Source organism: Gallus gallus, chromosome Z, assembly GCF_016699485.2.
Source record: "Gallus gallus isolate bGalGal1 chromosome Z, bGalGal1.mat.broiler.GRCg7b, whole genome shotgun sequence".
NCBI classification, from domain to species: Eukaryota; Metazoa; Chordata; class Aves; order Galliformes; family Phasianidae; genus Gallus; species Gallus gallus.
Genome location: NC_052572.1, coordinates 82364238 through 82382311, shown reverse-complemented (window position 1 = coordinate 82382311; position 18074 = coordinate 82364238). Strand labels below are relative to the sequence as shown.

At 50.4% G+C, this 18074-nt stretch overlaps 1 long non-coding RNA gene across 1 annotated transcript; it reads left to right on the top strand.

Annotated features, from left to right (window-relative positions):
* Positions 1 to 15554: 15554 nt before the first annotated feature.
* LOC121108442 lies at positions 15555 to 17016 on the top strand. The gene is made up of 3 exons (XR_005842954.1): positions 15555 to 15615; positions 16223 to 16422; positions 16963 to 17016. It is a non-coding gene; the product is annotated as an uncharacterized LOC121108442 (long non-coding RNA).
* The last annotated feature ends 1058 nt before the right edge of the window (positions 17017 to 18074 follow it).

The window sequence follows — 18074 nt, the reverse complement described above, 5'->3', positions numbered from 1 at the left end:
CGTTACCCAGAGAGACTGAGCATTTCTCACATGCGCTTTCTACCAATGACACAGGGCAGTGTAAGTCAGCATCAGAAGCATCTGTAACAGCCCTGCAAAAGACTGGTGAGAGTTACCCTGGCAGCCTCTTTTGGCAACCTCAGGTCTCTGCAAGCTGTTAAGCTGTGTCGTAAGTCCTCCCGTGGTGCTGACTCAGCTCTCCCTGTCTTTGGTGTAGGAGAGTTGGTCTTGAACTCCTTCCTGTTTCCTGCCTATCATCTGCTCCCTGCTTTGCCCATGGTCCCGTGAACCTTTTACTACTCGCCCCCAGATTTGCATGTGTGGATAAGAGCATCTTGATTTCTGTGTTTGGCTGAGCGGGTAGAGCAGGGCAAGGGGGCTGATTTGGACGTGCTGCTTTCCCAATACGGTGCTGTTGGCGTGGCAGTGCTTCTGGCGTTGCAAATTGTGTCAGATGTCAATGAATTGCTTGGAATCTGTTGAGTTAACTTGTGCAGGTTTCATTCTGGAGCTGAATTCTTCCCGGACGCTTCTGTGCATAGCCATGGCCTTTGCTTCTTTCTTGCCTTTTTTTCTTGGTTGTGTTTGGCACTGTGCAAGCCGTGAATCACCAGGAAGCAGCTGAAAGTGCTCTGGAGTTGTGGGGGACAAACTCCCAAGAAACAATGTGCAGCTTCAAAACCCCAAAGTTTGGAAAGATGAGAGGTGCGCAGCGCTCTGCCTGGTGCAGGACACGATGCGCTCTGCAAGGCGCTTTCCACGAAGACCTCAGGTCTGTGCTGAAACTGCATCCAAAGCAGCCCAGTGCCCTGTGCTTGTTGTACCCGGAGGTATCGGTGCCAGGAGTTGCTGCTGTGTTTGCAATGCCATTGTGTCAGCAGGGTGACGTTCATGGCGTGCGATGCCCTCGGTCATTGAAGGCATCCTTGCAAATGTTCCTAGTGAGGGCCATGTTTCATTGACAGCATAGGTTGTTTTCTGGAAAGTGAAACAGTGTGCTCGTGTACGTCAAGACCACATTCATTTCCAAGTGACCACAGTGCACTTCACGTCTGCTGCCATTGCCCCTCGGCCGTCTTGTGGTTGAAGCCGGTGGGTACTCAGCACCACAGCGTCCTTTGCTTACTGCCCCCTTCCCGGTGGGATGGGGGAGAGAACTGTGGGGGAAGAAAAAGAAGGTAGAACTCATGTGTTGAGAGAAATCTCTTTCCAAAGGTAGAGGAAAGGACAGAAGTAATGAATATCTATCTATCTATCTATCTATCTGACTGTCTATCTATCTACCTATCTATCTATCATTGAGTGTATCTAATGAGTGATGTAGAAGCACTGGCTCAGCACCTCCCAACCAATGGCCAAGCAGAAGAGAGAAGAGACTGAGATGAACTCCCACCCCATCCAAAACCCATTCCACTTGATGTCATATGGTATGGAATATCCCTTTGGCCCGTTGACGTCAGCTGTCCTCATTTGGTTTCCTCCCAGCTCCTTCTTGAGAGCTTTGCTGAGAATGGCCTTGGCTCAGTCCAAGTCTGCTTCTCAGAAATTATAAACATCAGAGTGTTCTCACTGTTGTAGCATCATAAGAGAGACTGAAGAAAAATGGATCCCACCTGAGACTAAGGCAGCCCCCCAGTGTCTGTGCAGTGAGACGTGTGGGGCTGCAGGTTCTGCATTTCCCTGGCAGCATTGGCCAGGGGTGCTGGGGAGGTTTGCGTGCTCAGCTTGGGTATCGCACTGCTGTGCGTGTCAACACAGCATGCTTCGTGCTCTGCAAGCAACAGAACAGCGTTTCATCACCAAGGTGCCGTAATATTTACTGGAACCAGTTGCGCTTGTGTCTCTGAGGTTGGGTTTACCCTACGAGCGCTTCTGGAAGGAGCTGTTTTGATTCTCTTTGTCCGTGTGCATGTGAAAGCGCTTATCCTTCTTGTGTTCTGTCCCTCGGTATTAATCTTGGTGGGCAGAAGGAGCTGGTGGATTCAGCAGCAGTAGATTCTGTTGGTTTCCTCTCTGCTGCTTCATCCCTGGAGCTCGCTGCTGCACAGAAGAGTCCAGGCGTGTTTATCCCAGGGCTGCTGTAAAGGGGAGCCCGGTTGGCGTAGCAGCGAGCAGCAGCTAACAGGCTGTGCAGAGGAGGGCTTTGCAGAAGGAGCAGGAGTGCCTGCGTCCATCTGTACCCTCGGATACGTTCTGGCGGTGAGGCACCAGCTGTCGCCACAGTGACTGAATGCAGACTTGGCCTGGGGCCGCCACGTGGTGCTTCCTAGCCCTACCCTCCTGTATATGCCTGGCAAAGCACAGCCACCCTGCACCCAGGGCAAGCGTTTGTCTTAGTGTCCTGTTTCATGCTGTCTTGTGAAGCTCAGGCACTGGGGGCAGCTTCCCCCCAAAGAAAAGGAGGAGGAAATGAGGTCGTCATGGAAGCCAAAAGGCAAAAATGCACTCGGGAAAGAAATTGGCAAAGCAGTCTGGTAGTAGTGCTGTGTTTCTCTTCCTTTATTTCCATCCAGGTGAAAGAGATGGCTGCTCCAAGCCACCCTTGGGTGCAAAGAAGGACCCTAGTGTGGATTTGCCATAGGCCCAGCAAGAGGCTCAACAGCACCAAGCGCCGGGTCCTGCACTTTGGTCCCGCCCTTCAAGCCCATGCCAGCTTCTCCAGGATTTGGCTGAGATAGAATTCCAACCACGCACTGATTTCTCGAACGCTGGGGTGCCCTTTTGGAATCCTGTGGTCTTGTGACGTGGTCTTGCCTCCCCACCTTGTCCGTCCATGGTGGAGCAGCCGGGTGGCCCTTAGTGATGTCATAAGCGGCTAGAATGAGGGGAGGAGCAGCGCGTGCTGCTTCCCTTCATTGGAGCGCTTGAGCTCGGCGTGAGTACGTGTCTTGTTGCACTTGTGCACTGATTGAGTCCCTTTGTCTTCATCCCGTCTTGCGCAGCGCCTTGTAGGTAAGCTGAGACGGTGCGGGATAGACGGGTGGGCAGCGAGGGCTTGAGAAGTGCTGGCGGAGCTCCTAGGATCATATTGCTTAGCTTGGACTGTCAGAAACCGTTTTCCCCCAGGCCATCACTTCCAAAGCCATCCATCAAGGTGGCATTTGTCCCACGGTTTTTCCCTCGCCTTCCTTGCTAAATTGTGGAGGCTCACTGACCTGCTCTTTCTCTGTCCCCTCCTCACCCTCCGCCTGCTCCCTTGGTGCAGCTTTTGCTCGCGGAAGATCAGAGCAAAGTGACAAGGAACGGCTGCGGGTTCGAGGATCTTCTTCTCCCTTGTTCTGATCTCTTGCCAGGTACGTGACACGTTTTGTCCCCCCCCATGGTTCAGCAGCCCGCGTTTAGTCGCACTGTGTGTAGTAACACAGCCTCGTCCAGCTGGGGTGTGGCACTGGAAAAACGTGTGGGTTTTCTCCACTTCCCCTCCAACTCAGCCCTCGCAAGGATGCTGCCTGTAGTGCTGGGAGCAGCTAGTGTGAAGGAAAGCAATCCCTTAGGCAAAGAGCCCTAGCCGCAGTTTGTGCAGAGCTGCACAACATGAGCCAGGGGCAGAAGCGTGCATGCTTTGGCTGTGTGAGTGTGCCCGGCAGCTGTAGGGAGCACAGCGGGCATGCAGGCAGAGGAAATGCTTGGGCAAGGCTGCGGCCGGCGCTGGTGGTGAGGCTGCTGCTGGGAGCCGGGGGCTGGGGAGCAGCTCCAGCCCCAGCAGTGACACCTCTCCCTGGCCTGCTACTGTGCTCTCAGCGTGCTGCGGGCAAATGCATCTGCTGCTTTGTGCCAGAGTCCCCATCTGCTAGCAGAGGGACAGCGACTTGGTCCAGTGCTGCGTATTGCAACGGCTGTCCCGTTTGAATAGACTGCACACAGTTGTTTTTTCTAGTAGTAGTTCTGAAGAAGTCTCTTGATCCAGTGCTGTGTGAGCACAGGAAATGTGTTTCTTTTCTGTTGCAGCTTGTCGCGCCTGCTGTGATGGGCATCGCGAGCAGCGAGATCAGCCGTGGGCCTGACCGGGCGTTGACGGAGGTACAGTGTGAAGCTCTGCTTGGTCTCTGTTCCCTGACTTGAGCCAGCAGAATGAGCCACAGTTGTGCTCTCCTGCTTTTGAAGAGAGTGAGCATCCTTCCGGCTCTCTCGGTGTCCCTGAAGAGCTGCCTTAAAAGCTTCATTTCCTTGCTAGTGGCATCGAGATGGCACCCTGAAATCCTCCTTGTTTGTCCTCAGCTCCTCACCATGGCCTGTGCTCTCTGTTTCAGCCTGAGAACCAGGGGAAGCCTCTGCTGGTCGATGAGGAGTCATCTCTTAATATTCCAGCTATTGCTGCTGCCCATGTTATCAGGAGCTATGTTGCCCAGGCAGCGGATGAGCTCTCCTTGGAGGTAAGGCAGATAAAGAAGGCGTTCCTTGTTGTCACGGACAGAAGAGTATGACATGTGAATGCATCAGGAATATTCTCAGACACCTTCAGAATGCCTTGTGAGGTGAAGCCCAGAAGATGCAGGTCCAGATAGGACTTGCACTGGGTTGGATGCAGGGAGGAGTTCAGCCATGTCTAAAAGACGGTTTCATTTGGCATGCTTGCACTGTATTCTGTCTGGTGTGTAAGGCAGTGACTCTTGTACCTCCACGTTCAGCTTTCCGACGGGAAATGCCTGAAGAGCTGCCCCGGTGCAATTGCTCTCAAGCTGTGCGCTCTTTGGCAGTGCAGAAGAAGGGTGCCATTTCAGCTGTGCTTTCCTCCCAGCTGTGCTGACGCTGGGATTGATGTTGCAATGTCTTGCAGGTGGGAGACCTGGTGTGCATTACTGCTATGCCAGCAAAGGAGCAGAGCCCCTGGTGGAGAGGCAAGCGTGGCTTTCAGGTAGGCACAAGCTTCAGACTCATGGGCGCAATTGCAGTCAAGTGAGGAACGTCAGCTTCGAGCTGCTCGGCCTGCACAGGGTGGCTTCTGGACATAGACAGTTTCCCTGTGTCGCTGTCAGAGGAACTTTCCCTTTGGCTCTGGGCTTGGGTAGGAAACTGTCTCCTCATGTGACTTAGAAGCAAGAGCCTCTTGTGCTCAATAGGCAGTCAGGAGTTGACCACCTCTGTCCTTTGTACAAGCACGGAGGACAGAGCCATCTTATGCTCCGTCAATTGCTTTTGTAGGTCTTCTGGCTGCAAATGTTGAATGAGGGTTACTTTTCTGCGGGCCATTCTGTGTTGGTTTAACAGTTGAGGCCTGAGAAATGCTGCACTCAGTATTCCATCCCTCTTTTTGTTCTTGTTCCAGGTTGGGTTTTTCCCTGGAGAGTGCGTGGAGCTCATTAGTGGAAAACTTCCTGAGGCCCTCATCAACTCAGCACCAAAGCCAGGTACGGATGTTACATGTGATGGCGCGGGGAAGTCAAATGGAGTCTTTTTCTGGGTGTGTTCTGTGTTGAATACCTCCTTTATCCATCCCACGTTCTCCTCTGTGTTGATGATCCTTCCTGCATCCCACGGGGCGTAGGGCTGCTGTTTTGTAGGCAGTGAGAATGAGGGCTTGGGCAAATGCTCGAATCCTTGTAGAATGCAGTGTTGGCAATGTTCTTGCTGCTTTTATGTGCTCTGTAGAATGTGTTTCCGCTCAGCCTGGTCCCACTGAGCCCAACCTGAAATGAACTGGTTTCTTCCTTTTGTTGTGCAGTGCCAAAGAAGCGTGGCAAGCTCCTCAGCTTCCTTCGTTCCTTCGTGAAGGCCCGCCCAGAGGAACCGAAGCAGCGGGAGCTGGAGAAGGAGAAGGAGAAGGAAGGGGTTGTTTGGCTGTGACCTGGGAGAGCATCTTCTCCACTCTGGCCGTGATGGTAAGGAACAGCCCGTTCCTGAGAGCTTCCTCCCTCTGTTGGGCATGACAAGATGAAAGAAAGGGAGATCATGTCTAGCAAGGGGCAGGTTGATAGCGGTGGAGAAGCGTGAAGGTGGGAGTTATGGCTGAAAGGGAAGCTGAGGCTAATGCTCATAGGAGGCCGGCACACTTGTATTTGCTTAAAGCGAAAGTAGCAAGCCAATCCCACGCTAGCCTGAAAACCAAGGAAGCCTTTTGGCCCAAGAGAGTGTAGCTGCGTCAGTTTCCTAGCTCTTCTGGACATGAGGTCTCACACCTCCATTGCGGTGGGAGCTGTGATGGGATCTTGTGGCAGTGTCTCTGGCTTCCCCAGAATTACTTTCTGCAGGCTGCTTGGCAGGTTGTGGCATTTCTTGAAAGCCAAGAACACGTCCGTGTCCAGTTTTGTCCCCGGCTCCTGCCTGTCTGCGCCGTCTGCGACAGCCTTTTTTCTCCTCTACGGAGGAGGCAAGCAGTAGCCTGGCTGGGCTTAGTGGATGGGATGTGACAGGGGCAGCGGCTGAAGCAGGACTTGAATCAGGAGCTCAGCTAAGCGCTGGCCCTTGTTCTGTAGTCCCCCAGGTCGTGCAGAGCTGCGCTGAGTTCATCGAGCAGCACGGCGTGGTGCAGGGGATCTACCGCCTGTCCGGCGTGGCGTCCAAGATCCAGAAGCTGCGGTAAGAGTGCTTCTGGACTGTATGTTGTCTTGCTTTGGAGTTGTTTTCCTCTTTCTCCAAGCCCTCTGTTTTTGTGTCCTTCTCTCCAGCCATGACTTTGAGTCGGAGCAGATTCCGGAGCTCACCGTCCGGGACATTCACAGCGTGAGCTCCCTGTGCAAGATGTACTTCAGGGAGCTCCCGAGCCCTCTGCTGAGCGAGCAGCTGCATGGCAAGTTCTCGGTAAGCACAAGGCAATGGCCTTCATGTCCCTCTTCCCTGTCCCATACACACACGCCTGTGCACCTTTTTTTGGTCTTTTTTCTGTTGAAGTTGGGGTTTTGATGGACATCCAGTGGGTGTCTCTGTACAACAAGCAGCTCGTGCTTCCTGCACACCGCGTGCACCGTAACACCTGGTGTTAGCATCCTGCCACTGGAAATGTGGGAGATGGGAGCAGCAGTGCCCTCTGCAGCTCTGAGGCCCTTTTTCTGTTAGCCCCATACGCTTGACTCGCATGATGTGTGTCTCATTCCCTTTCTGCTTTCTTCCAGGACGCTGTTTGTGCCGGTACAGATGAGGAACGGTTGCTCCGAGTGCAGGAGGTCATCCAGCAGCTGCCTGCACCTCACTACAGGTCAGAAAACTGCTGCCCTCAGTCTGGGGAGCTCAGCCCTGCTGCACTTCAGAGGGTGATGATGCGATGGCAGGCTTTGTGTCACGCTGGCAACGTGATGCCTGTGTGTGTTGAAGTGGTTGATGGCTGCGTGGGGTGAATGGATTGGGTCAGCTCCTGGGCACGGGGGCACGGCTGGTGCAGCTGATGGCTGCAGCTGTGCTGTGCTGGGGCTTGGTGCTGCAGCGTGGCACTTGGGAAAGCTTGATCTACTTGCTAGTAGCAAGAACAGTGAGGTTTGTTTGGTGAATGTGAGCACGGCGTGCTCAGTGGTGCTGAAGGTTTGGCTCTTGCTTTCCAGGACGCTGGAGTACCTCATGAGACACTTGGCTTGTCTGGCTGGGAGCTGCTCCGTCACAAACATGCCCGCTAAGAACTTAGCAATTGTGTGGGCTCCCAACCTCTTCAGGTAAACTTCTTTTTCCGTCTCAGCACAAGGCTTAGATCTGTTCTCCCCACGGAGCACACTTTGGAGAGGAGGACAATTTGTGCTCTCTTGGTTTTGTCAGATGGGGCTGGTGTGTCCTTGATCACCCGGGAGAATGTCTTCAGTGGCATCAGTGCTTGCCCACTGCGGAAGTCTCCAGAGCCCAACTGGACAGCCTTTGGCTGCCCAAATGCCCAAACGTGGGGAAACGATCTCGGGTCAATGACTTCTCCAATCTGCCTTTTCTACAGATCCCAGCAGAACGAGGCTGCCTGCGCCAGCGGAAGAGCTGCCTGCGTGGAACTGCAGAGGCAGTCGGATGTGGTGGAATTTCTGATCAACCACACCGACGTCCTCTTCTGCTCCAGCTCCACATCAGGCATCGGAGATGGAGCAGGTGAGCGTCTTCCTGCATGAGCTTTGTCTTGATGAGACACCTTGATCAAATGCAGGCCTTCTCCAGGATCGCTGAAATACGCTTTTGCTATCTTGGGGCCTGCAGACTTGTGGGCATAGATGAGAATATGGCATCCTCTGTGGCTGGATGCGGAGAATGTCCAAGCCCAAAGTTGAGCATGAGAAAACCGTCCCTGTCATGGTGATGTTTTGCGTGCAGGTGAAGCTTGATGAAAGGGTTTTGACCTCCTCTTTTTCCAGTGGTTCGGATAAGCAAGGCTGAGAGATGTGCGGCACCTCCCCCAGAACTGTGATGGCTGTGCTGCTGCTTTCTGATCCTCCCTCTTAGCTGTGGTCTTCCCTTCCAGGGCGCAGTTCTCCATCAGGGCCCAAGTCTGTGCAGGGTGTCTTCTCCTGCCACCAAGCTGCTCACCCTGGAGGAGGCACAGGCACAGAGGGGAGGCCACAGCAGCTCTGCCGCTGTGACAGAGAGCAGGGACATGCAAGTGGAAGAAGGCCCCGCAGCTGCGCGGGGGAAATTCCACACAATCATTGACTTTCCAGTCTGAAAGGTAAAGAGGACTTTCTTTTCCAGCAGCTTCCTATCAGACTTGGTTGGGTGGGCTTTTGTGGGTTTTTCTCCACTATTGCAAGAGCAAAAACTTGCAGAAAGTACGTGATGCCAATGGTGCGTGTGGTGGTGTACTGAATGTCCCCTCCCTTTGGACTCTGAGGTTCAACTAACAGGCATGCTCTGCATCTGGGTTGACATGGCTGAGGGGAATGTAGCCAGCAAGACTCCAGGGCTGAGCTCTAGGAATGGAACCTCAACCGTGTGAATCAGAGCGAGCTTCTAAGTTGTGTTTCAGCAGGAACCAGGCAGTGCTAGGAACAAGCAAGTGTTGGCAAGAGCTCAGGGCAGCTCTTCCCTCACCCTGCACCATGCACGACTCACGCCGCTCCCTCTTTTCTCCCTCCAGACCAAGTCCACCCAGCAGGGTGAAGGAATCCCCAGCATGCAGTTGGTGTTCCTGCTTCAGGCCCAGAAAACCATCCTCTGTGGGCAAACGCCAACTGCAGCACGATGCCAGGGAGCCCTCGGAAACAGAGGTGGTGGTCCTGGCAGGTAAGGGTGCACATCCAGCTGTCAAAACCCTGCTTGTCAGCGCCATCGAATTCATGCTTGGAGTCCACACAAAAGAGAAAGACAAACAACAAAAGCGCAACAGTTCCTTTCGAGACAGTGCTCCTCCTGTTGCTATTGTCCTGTTGGCTTTGTCCTGCTGCCACTGCAGAAGCAAATCTCAAGAACCACTCTCATCATTCAGCTTGTGCAAGTTTGCCACTAACTGTTTGCCTGTGTATCTACTCCTTCCTAGGTGAACCGAGCCCTCGTCCACGCAGAAGAGCCAGAGCGTATAGCGATGGTTCACTGTGTGCGTCCATGTATGGAGAGCTGCTTAGGAAGCAAGAATCGCTGCAGCTCGGATGACAGCCTGCCATATAACATCAGTGATGGAATGAAGGTGCTTGATCCAAGTGGAAGCCCTCATCTCTCCCGGCGGTGCAGAAGACGCTGACCTGAGCCTGCCAGAAACAACGGTCACCGAGCTGGACTGTGACGGGGCACCATTGCAGTGCAGCCCAGCCCAAGCACAGCCCGAGTGCCCCGACAGCAGCAGCTCCATGCAGGAGCAGGTCAGCGTCAGCCAGGAGGAGCCGAGCCTGGTGGAGGGGGACGTAGAATCAGAGCTCCAGTCCCAGGCACCGGGCAGCAGCACGAGCTCTGAGCCCCTCTCTCCTTCACCAGAGAGGATGAGTCCCATCTGTACACCGGACCTCTCACCAAAAGGCCCTCCTGGCTGTTAATGAATAAAAGCACGCTGGTGCTGGATCAACGCCTTGACTGCCTTCTGAGTCTTCATTCCCAGGGATTGGGATGGATGCAAGCAACAGCAAGGCAGCTCATGTTGCAAGGCTATGGCTGTGGGCTGTGCGTGCAGCAGAGCTGCGGGTTTGTTCCCATTTTGTCTGGCTGTGGGATGCCTGCAGCGAGAGCTGTGCTCCCGTAGTGTATGGTAGCAAAGAATCTCCAGCATCCGGGATGCTGCTGATGATCATGCCCAGCTTCCGTGCTATGGCTGTGGCTTTGTGATGCTTTTGAGTGAGGGCTTTTGGATGCTCCTGGATGCCTCGGCTGGTCCCCGCCAGCTCTCTCCTCTCTCCCGCCGTGTCCATTCCTGGCTCCCAGCTACGAGCTGGCCCTGCAGAGCATCTCCAGCCCTGTCAGCATCACCATCCAGCAGCGGCAGGAGGAGCTCCCCCTGACCAACGCCAGGCAGTAGTGCTCGGTCTGCAGGTTAGCTGCCATTTACCTTTGGGTGGCTCTTGCAGAAGAAGACTCAAACAGCAGAGCGTTTTCCTCATCTGCAGCACGCAAATGCTACAAAAGCAGAAACAACCCAGGAAGCTGTGGGTTTGTGAGTCTGCATGGACATGCACTGTCTGTGTTGATGGTGCTCTGCCATCCTTTATTTCCTTCTCCTTGCTTGTCCATATGCTGCTCAGGAATTGGAAAGCTGCATGTCCCATAATTCCCCAGAACCCAACTTAGGTGACTGGTGTCCTGAACAGGTAAGGACCATGTACATATACAAATCTTTCCCATTGCACAGCGTGCCAGTGCTGCCAGACTTTGTTATGGCTCTTTAGGGCACCTTCCAAGCTGTGTGTCATTTTCCTCTCACCTTTCCCTTTCTTTCCCCGAGGTTTTGCCTTGCTTTGCCCTTTTATTCCTGCTACCTTCCTCTGTGTTGCTCAGGTGTTGCAGTTCCTTTGTGAATATCAAATCCTGAAGCACTGCCTACTCCGCAAGAGAGCCGTCCTGTCAGGTTGCATTGCTTCACTTGTGAAGGCCCAGGGCCTTTTTCTGGGGCCCTCGAGCATAGAAGCGAATGGCAGCGGGAGGCCTGAGTGGCTTGGGATGTAGCCTAAATTTTAATCTTGACTGCGATGGTGACCTAAAGGCCTGCAAGTGAAGAAGGATCCTGGGATGGAACAAAGTATCCTGACAGTTTTGAGACAGCTTGTAGTTGTGGCTGTAGCCACAAGTGTTTTGTTTCGTAGAGGGAGCTCATCTGGGTTGTAGGTCTTGTTCTTGCGAAGACTTGTTCTGCAAGCAGGTGTTCCACTTGGGCTCCGTAGCACGTGCTGGCCATGCGGGTACAGCATGCAATGGAACAAACCCTGCAGGCCCTGGGGAGAGGCAAAGCAGGAGAGTGGCTGCCCCACGGTGGGGATGAAAGGCAGAGTGCCCTTTGAAGCAGGGGATGCCCTGCTGGCTCTGCCGATCGCATCCACTGCTGGCACGTTCCTTCTTCCTCCTTTCTGGCAGTTTGCTGTCGAGCAGATTGAGGTGGAAGTCAAAGACTCAAATCCAATGTTGCGAAGCCACTGCAGATGCCAAATCCCTGCACGGGAGACCTGGCCGTGTGCAGGAGTTACTGCAGGATGAGGAGCTGCTATTGGTCTTCAAGCAGGTAGGAGTTTGTTATCCACGCATAATACTGTATGTATTTGTTGGTGTGTGTTGTTTTAAAATCAGTGCCAGTATGCAGTCTGATCCGATGTGTTTGAAAAGTGTGGTGTAAGGATTGTCAGCTGAGAACAGCAGCAGAACATGGGGCTGTTGCAGGGGGAAGGCTGTGGGGAAGGAAGCGGGGAAAGGAAAGGGAAAGCCTGGAAAAGGAATGGGGAAGGCACGGGGTGAAGGAAGGGGGCAAGACACAGGGGAATGAAGGGGATAGGACAGAATACCTGTAGGGCAGCCTAAAAAGCAGTAACAAGCTCTGGGAGGACCTGTAGAGTGCCAGATTCTGTGCTGGGTGTTTATCTGTGTGTGTACGTTGTCCATTGTTTGTGCCTGGCTGCACTGCTCCAGCCCAGAGCCCGCTGCCTGCAGCTGCATCTTTGCTTCCTTCCCTCCTGCCCGGAGCCCCACGGGTGCTCCCACAACTCCCTTCCCACCCCCAAAATGCCAGAGAAGACACCTGGCAGTGGGATGGAGGAATCCCAGCAGCCCGTTTTCCTTCTGCCTGCAGCTCTCTCCTCCTCTGCCACACAGGGCTCCAGACTGTCCAATGGGAAAGACGTGGGGGAAAGGGAGTGCTGGCAGGAGCGACTGCTGCGGCTGACTGGGGAGGGTCTGCATCCCACGTGCCCTCCTGTGCTCTCTCTCCAGCTGCAGGAGGGCCAGAGAAGGGCAGATGAAAGCTGCAGCTGAGCCTGATGGACCTGCACAGCTCTCGGGCTGTCTTCCAGAGGTAGCTGTGATTTACATTAGGTAGCTGTGAAATACATGAAAGCACGAAGAAGACAGAGGCTGAGTGAACACCAATATGGCGCTCTGCTTTCTGCCAACGTGCTTTAATTTTGTTGTCGTTAAATGTACTGGGCAGTTACATTTTGGCATGTGAATATTTCAGAACAGTGCAACAGATGCTGGCAAAAAGTAATTTTTTTATCTTTTGCTTTTTATTATTATTATTTTCTTTTTGTAAAGCTCTTAGCACGCCCTCGATCCCGTCGAGGTTCTTTCCGCGGTCTCTGCCGCCACCTCGTGGCCAATGCGCGGAACTGCCGCTGTCCGCTGCTCAGTCCTGCAGGCGGCACAACGCGTGCGCGTAGGAATGCGGAAGTGGCTTCGTAACCGCTCTGTGCAGCTCATCCGCCGCTCTCTATTGTGATTAGTCCTCCCGGTCACAGCGAGCATGCGCCCGACGACTCCAAACCAGCAACTGTTGCTCCTACGCGCTACGCGTGCGGGCGAGCTGCCGGTTCTCGGACCGCCGGCTCAGCCATCTCCTCCTTCTAAACCAGGCTGCCCCTCATCTATTTCCACGGCGGCACCGAACGTACGCGGCCGCCATTCCGCCGATCGGCCACGCGGGGGCGCCAGAGACCGCGGAAACGACGACTCCGAGCGGATCGACGTTGACCCGCACCGCCTCGTCCCGTGAGGCGGCCCGAACCGCCGCGGAGCGGCCGCTGCCCTCGGGGGAGCCGTGCGGGGAAGCGGGGCGGCGCTGAGCTTCGGGAGCGAGGAGGAGGAGCGGGAAGGTGAGCGACTCAGGGCAGGTGGGGCTGTCAGTCCTTTTGTCGTGGCTCTTCAGCCTGTTCAGACAAGGCAGTGGGCAGCTGAGATGTCCTGGGTGGAGATGGGAACTTCCCAGGGAGTGTGTGAGAAGGACAGGTGGGGTCAGGCATCTGCAGCTACCGAGATAGCCATCCCCATCACCTCTCAGTGCTCATCTTAATTGAATTGTTTTCATTGAAATCTGCTCCCCCCTTCAGGGAAGGAAGTTAAATTAAAGTCTGCCTCTGGGTTCTGTTAAAGTCTTTCTCAAACTGAGCAATCGTATGAGATACCAAAGGTGATTTTGTTAGGTTTTTTTATAAGAAAATTAAAAAGCAGAATTGTAATAAATGTAAACTGTTCAGGGGTATTTCATTTAATAACTAATGAGAGCTGTAAGCATAAGTTTTTGGGTTATAAGGTTAGTGAGGAGACGATTCAGATTGTTTGTGTTGGGCAATGAGCACAAGGTAAGTGCTGATATGCTTCTGTGCCTGCAGCTTAAATTCAGTTGGTATAAATTAAGTGGGACGCACTGATGTATGCTGTATTCCTACCCACATCAACTTGGGTAGAATCTGTTCAGTGTAACGTCGCTACACTTGCCATATTATGCTCTTTAGGAGCGTGTTCTGTAGAGGAATATGGGTAACATGTCAGTGGGGGTACCTTCAGAACTACCACTACGTCAGTGACATTTGGTGTTTTCCAAAGCATGAATCTTGTCCACACACAGTGCTTCTGTAAATGTTGGTATGGGTAAGTCTTGCAGTTCTTCTTTGCTGCAGTGCAGGTGCTGCTATTAGCAAGGATTTTGTGCTTTGTTTTAAGGACATAAACACTTTGTTTATGTTTGTTTAATACATAACTAAGCTAGAATCTGCTGTACGTGCACTTATTCAGCAACGAGCCATGTCGGTACTGAAGCGAAGGCAAGATGAGCTGGAAACGGAATCTACTTATATGCAGCATCTGACAAGTTAGTATGAAGTTACCAGTTACTTTCTTACTGAAATCTCTTCTTTAAGTAGAAACACGCAGTTAATTCTTGGATTATATTTTATTTTCATGTGTAATGTTTTCTCCCTCCATTTTGTCAGTGGGCATTTTGTACTAGATGTCCTAGTTGAAATCCTTACCGAAGTAGGACGCGTAGTATCACTTCTCCGTGGTAGAATAGTGAATATAGCATGACCAAATGACTGTGCTTTACACTGGACACTGAATTTTTCATCAGGAGGTTTTACTTACTTTGGTTAGTCTCCAAATGAAGAGCAGAAGCAGAATCAGTGTTCTGCATTCACCTCTTTGTCTTGTTCCTGTCTTCTGGTAGCTGGGAATGGCAAACCAAGTAATGATGGATTGGAGAGTGATGAAAAGATGAAGCTTCTGAAAACGTGTGAGCATCGAAGGTACGTATAATTACATCTAACTGTAGTAAGTGTGTATCTGCTTCCTGTCACTTACACAGGGGTGAAGGTAAATCCTTGCAGTTACTAAGCGAGATGATACACACACATGCAAAAATGCCTTTCCTTTCCAAAGCTCAAGGTACATGGAAACCATCCATTTGTTAATGGAGGGTTTTATTCCTGCTGATTGGAATCTGAATGTTCATAGGTGCATCAGAACATCTAACCTACCCTCTGTTATCAGCGTAGGCCAGGTGCTACATTTTGAACGTCGGGGTCTGCTGCTGACCTTAAGTTACTGGGAGCTCTGAAACCGTTCCAGTTGCATTGGTGCCTTGACTCATCACTGTTTAGGCACAGGTAAGGACTTAAGAGTTTTACTGGTTGAAAAACGATGTAATAAAACTTTGCTTGAAGCAAACTGTTAACCTTTAACGTTAAGTAATGTCAATAATTACATACAAGAGGTATGCTATGCAAATAATACGTATAAATATAATTTTCTTGTTGATTTTTGCATGCTTTTACGGTATGTGGTGCCAGGACTAACGTTTTTTAGCCCCAGTGAGACTTGGATGCAGTCACAGTTTCCATGCAAGTTGTTGCATAAGCTACATAGAACTGAGATGATGGACTGTTGAGAGCGCAGTAGTTTCTTACAGACTACCTCTGGCAGGGATAGTATGGAGTACCATGTTAGATGTTTGGTGTTTCAGGTGGGGGGAGTTCCTAGTATGAATGTGGTGAAGTGAAGGTCGTTAGAGATGCTTTTAATGTCCTTTGGCAGCTCACAAAGTACCTTACTGTTACAGTCTGTGTCTCTAGGGTTGCATGCTTACTTCTGCTTCCTCACTGTGTTTCCTTAGGCTATTGCTCTCACCGGGTGTTCTTAGTATATCACTGAGCTTTCTTTTACGTATGTACATGGTGAATAACTCACCTGAGTTCATTACAGAATGCAGGACTTGCAGGCGGCAGCTGAGAGAGCGTTCACAAACAGCTGGTCACCACGAAGGCATGCCGAGTGATGAAGAACTGGCTCTGACAGAGGTGACTGAATTCCAGAAGAGCAAAGGTTGGTCAGGATATGAGAGCAAAATTCCTCCCATGTTGAGAAGGATTTTCAAGGGAGAGTGAAGAAATACTCCTTTTGAATGGTATATCGTTTATTTTCTACAGCATAGAATTAATGCATTTAAACAATTGTGACCAATGCCTCAGGAAGAATAGGTAAGATTGTAGGCTTCTTTAGTTTAATCAGTTTTTTGTCCAAAGTTGGAATGTATTTCAAATTGAGATTTGAACTGCCTTAGTGAGCAGGTCACGAGGAGCTGGGAGAGGCACGATGCGTATTTGCTGAATAACAGAAGGAGGATTTTCCTGTCTGAGCTTTTAAGAGACATACAAAATATGAAATGTAATGGGTATTTCAATCTGTGCAGTTGTTCAAAACCGCAGAAGTCTTTTTGTGGTCTTCTGTATCTGTTTTTTTTTCCTGAAAAAGGCTTTGCCAGAGTGCTGGTTTTAAAACCCATTTCAGTGTAAGAGGTGTGAAAGATGAAGCACAAATGCTGCTATCATAAAGATATTTCTTCTGTTCTGTAGGTGCATGAACTGTTCAGCTTATGCCTCAATAAATTCTGTGATTGTTTCTTCTCATTCCTATTGAATATTATCCATAGATAACGTTTTAGAGGAGAGTAAGAAAATCTTTGAAGATGTCCGTGCAGATGTTTGTGACATCAGAAAAATCCTGTTGAAATTCCAGGAGCGGAAAGAGAAGTTTCCCGACCCATACTGCGATGCTTACACCGGTTTTTGCCTGCCTAAGCTTTTAAATCCATTAGTCAGAGTTCAGTTAATAAATTGGAGTCCCCTTGAGGTAGGTGCATCACCAGACTTTATTTTTGTGAAAAATGTGTGTGTGTGTTCGTGTGTTCTGATATCCTCTGGGCTTCTGGGTAGGCGGTGCTCCGCTACGTTTCTGGTCTGTACTGTCTTTGCAAACTTGTCTACTCTGATGTACTCATCTTTGTTAACTGGCAAGACCTGTGGCCATTTCTGGCATCTCAAAGTATGACAGGACAGGGGCATGCTGCTTGCAGGGAAGACTTCTGTACAGGAGCTTTGCCGTGGGTTATAGAGGCATTCCAGAGCTTGAGATAAGTGTTGTTAACTAGAAGGAGGACATCTTTTCCTCTTGTCAGGTTGCTTGCATATGAATCACTTGCATCTTTATTAATGTGGAGCTGTTTGCTGACATTTTGACAACCCTACCCTCTGAAATCTAGCTTTACATTCAGTTTTAGCTTGCTGCTTTGGTCCATTCTGTGATTAGAATCCATGTAAAACTGTTAAATGAGAATCTTTTGGTATCATTAGATATATTTTTGCATGGAGCTTTTTCTCTCAATCCTGACAGCTGAACAACGAATGGGAATGATCTTTCAGCAGAATTCTACAGACCTGAAAGAGATGCCCTGGTTCAGAGCTGTAGAAGGATTCAGCGATGCCAAAAAGTCGTCTGAATCAAAAAGAGATGATGATCCTGATGAAGAAGTTTTGCCTAGAGTGATTGAAAAAACTATCCTGCCAAAAATTACAGGTATATTAAGGTTGTCTTGAGGACGTTCACTGCAGCTAGGTAATCAAACCTTAAATAAGTGGTAATGTAAAATTATGTTGATAGTTACAATTACTTGTTAAGGTTACTGCAAATGAAAGGTTTAGCTTTTTGAATGTTTGCTTCCTTGAAACTAGAGCAGATAGCCACTTGGATATCATGAATGAAATAATTCCTATTTTTCAGCATTTGCCAAGAATGTGTGGGATCCTTTATCGACTTCACAGACTGAGAACCTTACACAGCTTTGCGATAACGTGTTTGAAAAACAAGTCCTGTCCAGAAGGGAATGCAGTCAGGCAAAACAGGTAAAGGCTGTTGTGGTAATGGGGAAGGAAGTTCTTGATGCAGTGTATGCATTCACTGTAAATATTCACTGTAACATACACTTAGCCCAGTTCTGGTTTTATTCTCATGCAAATCTGGGAGTTTATCCAGCATAAAGTAGGTGAAACTAAGTTGATGTTTAGGCCCTTAGTATGAAAAGAAGTAATAACAAACGTTTATGCAGTCGCCACACTTGACTTCAGGAAGAAGCTTTAGATAAGATTCTGTTTGTATAGTAGCTGTGGTGTTTTGTTGTGTTTCTTTTTAATAGAACTTCATAGCTGGAAAATACGTTAATCTCATTATCCAAGAGGATTTTATTAAAAAAAAAAATGGTTTAAGCTGAGACTTGCTCACAGGTCTTTAATGCAGTTGTGATCTTAGTGTCTATTATATACAGTGGCACCTACATTCAGCTGAGTTAGCGTTTTGCTTTTCCACATGAACAAAATAACTGCCTAAAATTGTTGTAAGTGGAAGGTGAGATCCTTTTCTTGTGAGGATGTGTTAATATTTTTCCTTTTTTCTTTTTTTGGCAGGATTTGATTAACACGGTTGTCCTGAGGATGAAGCAGTCTGTAGAG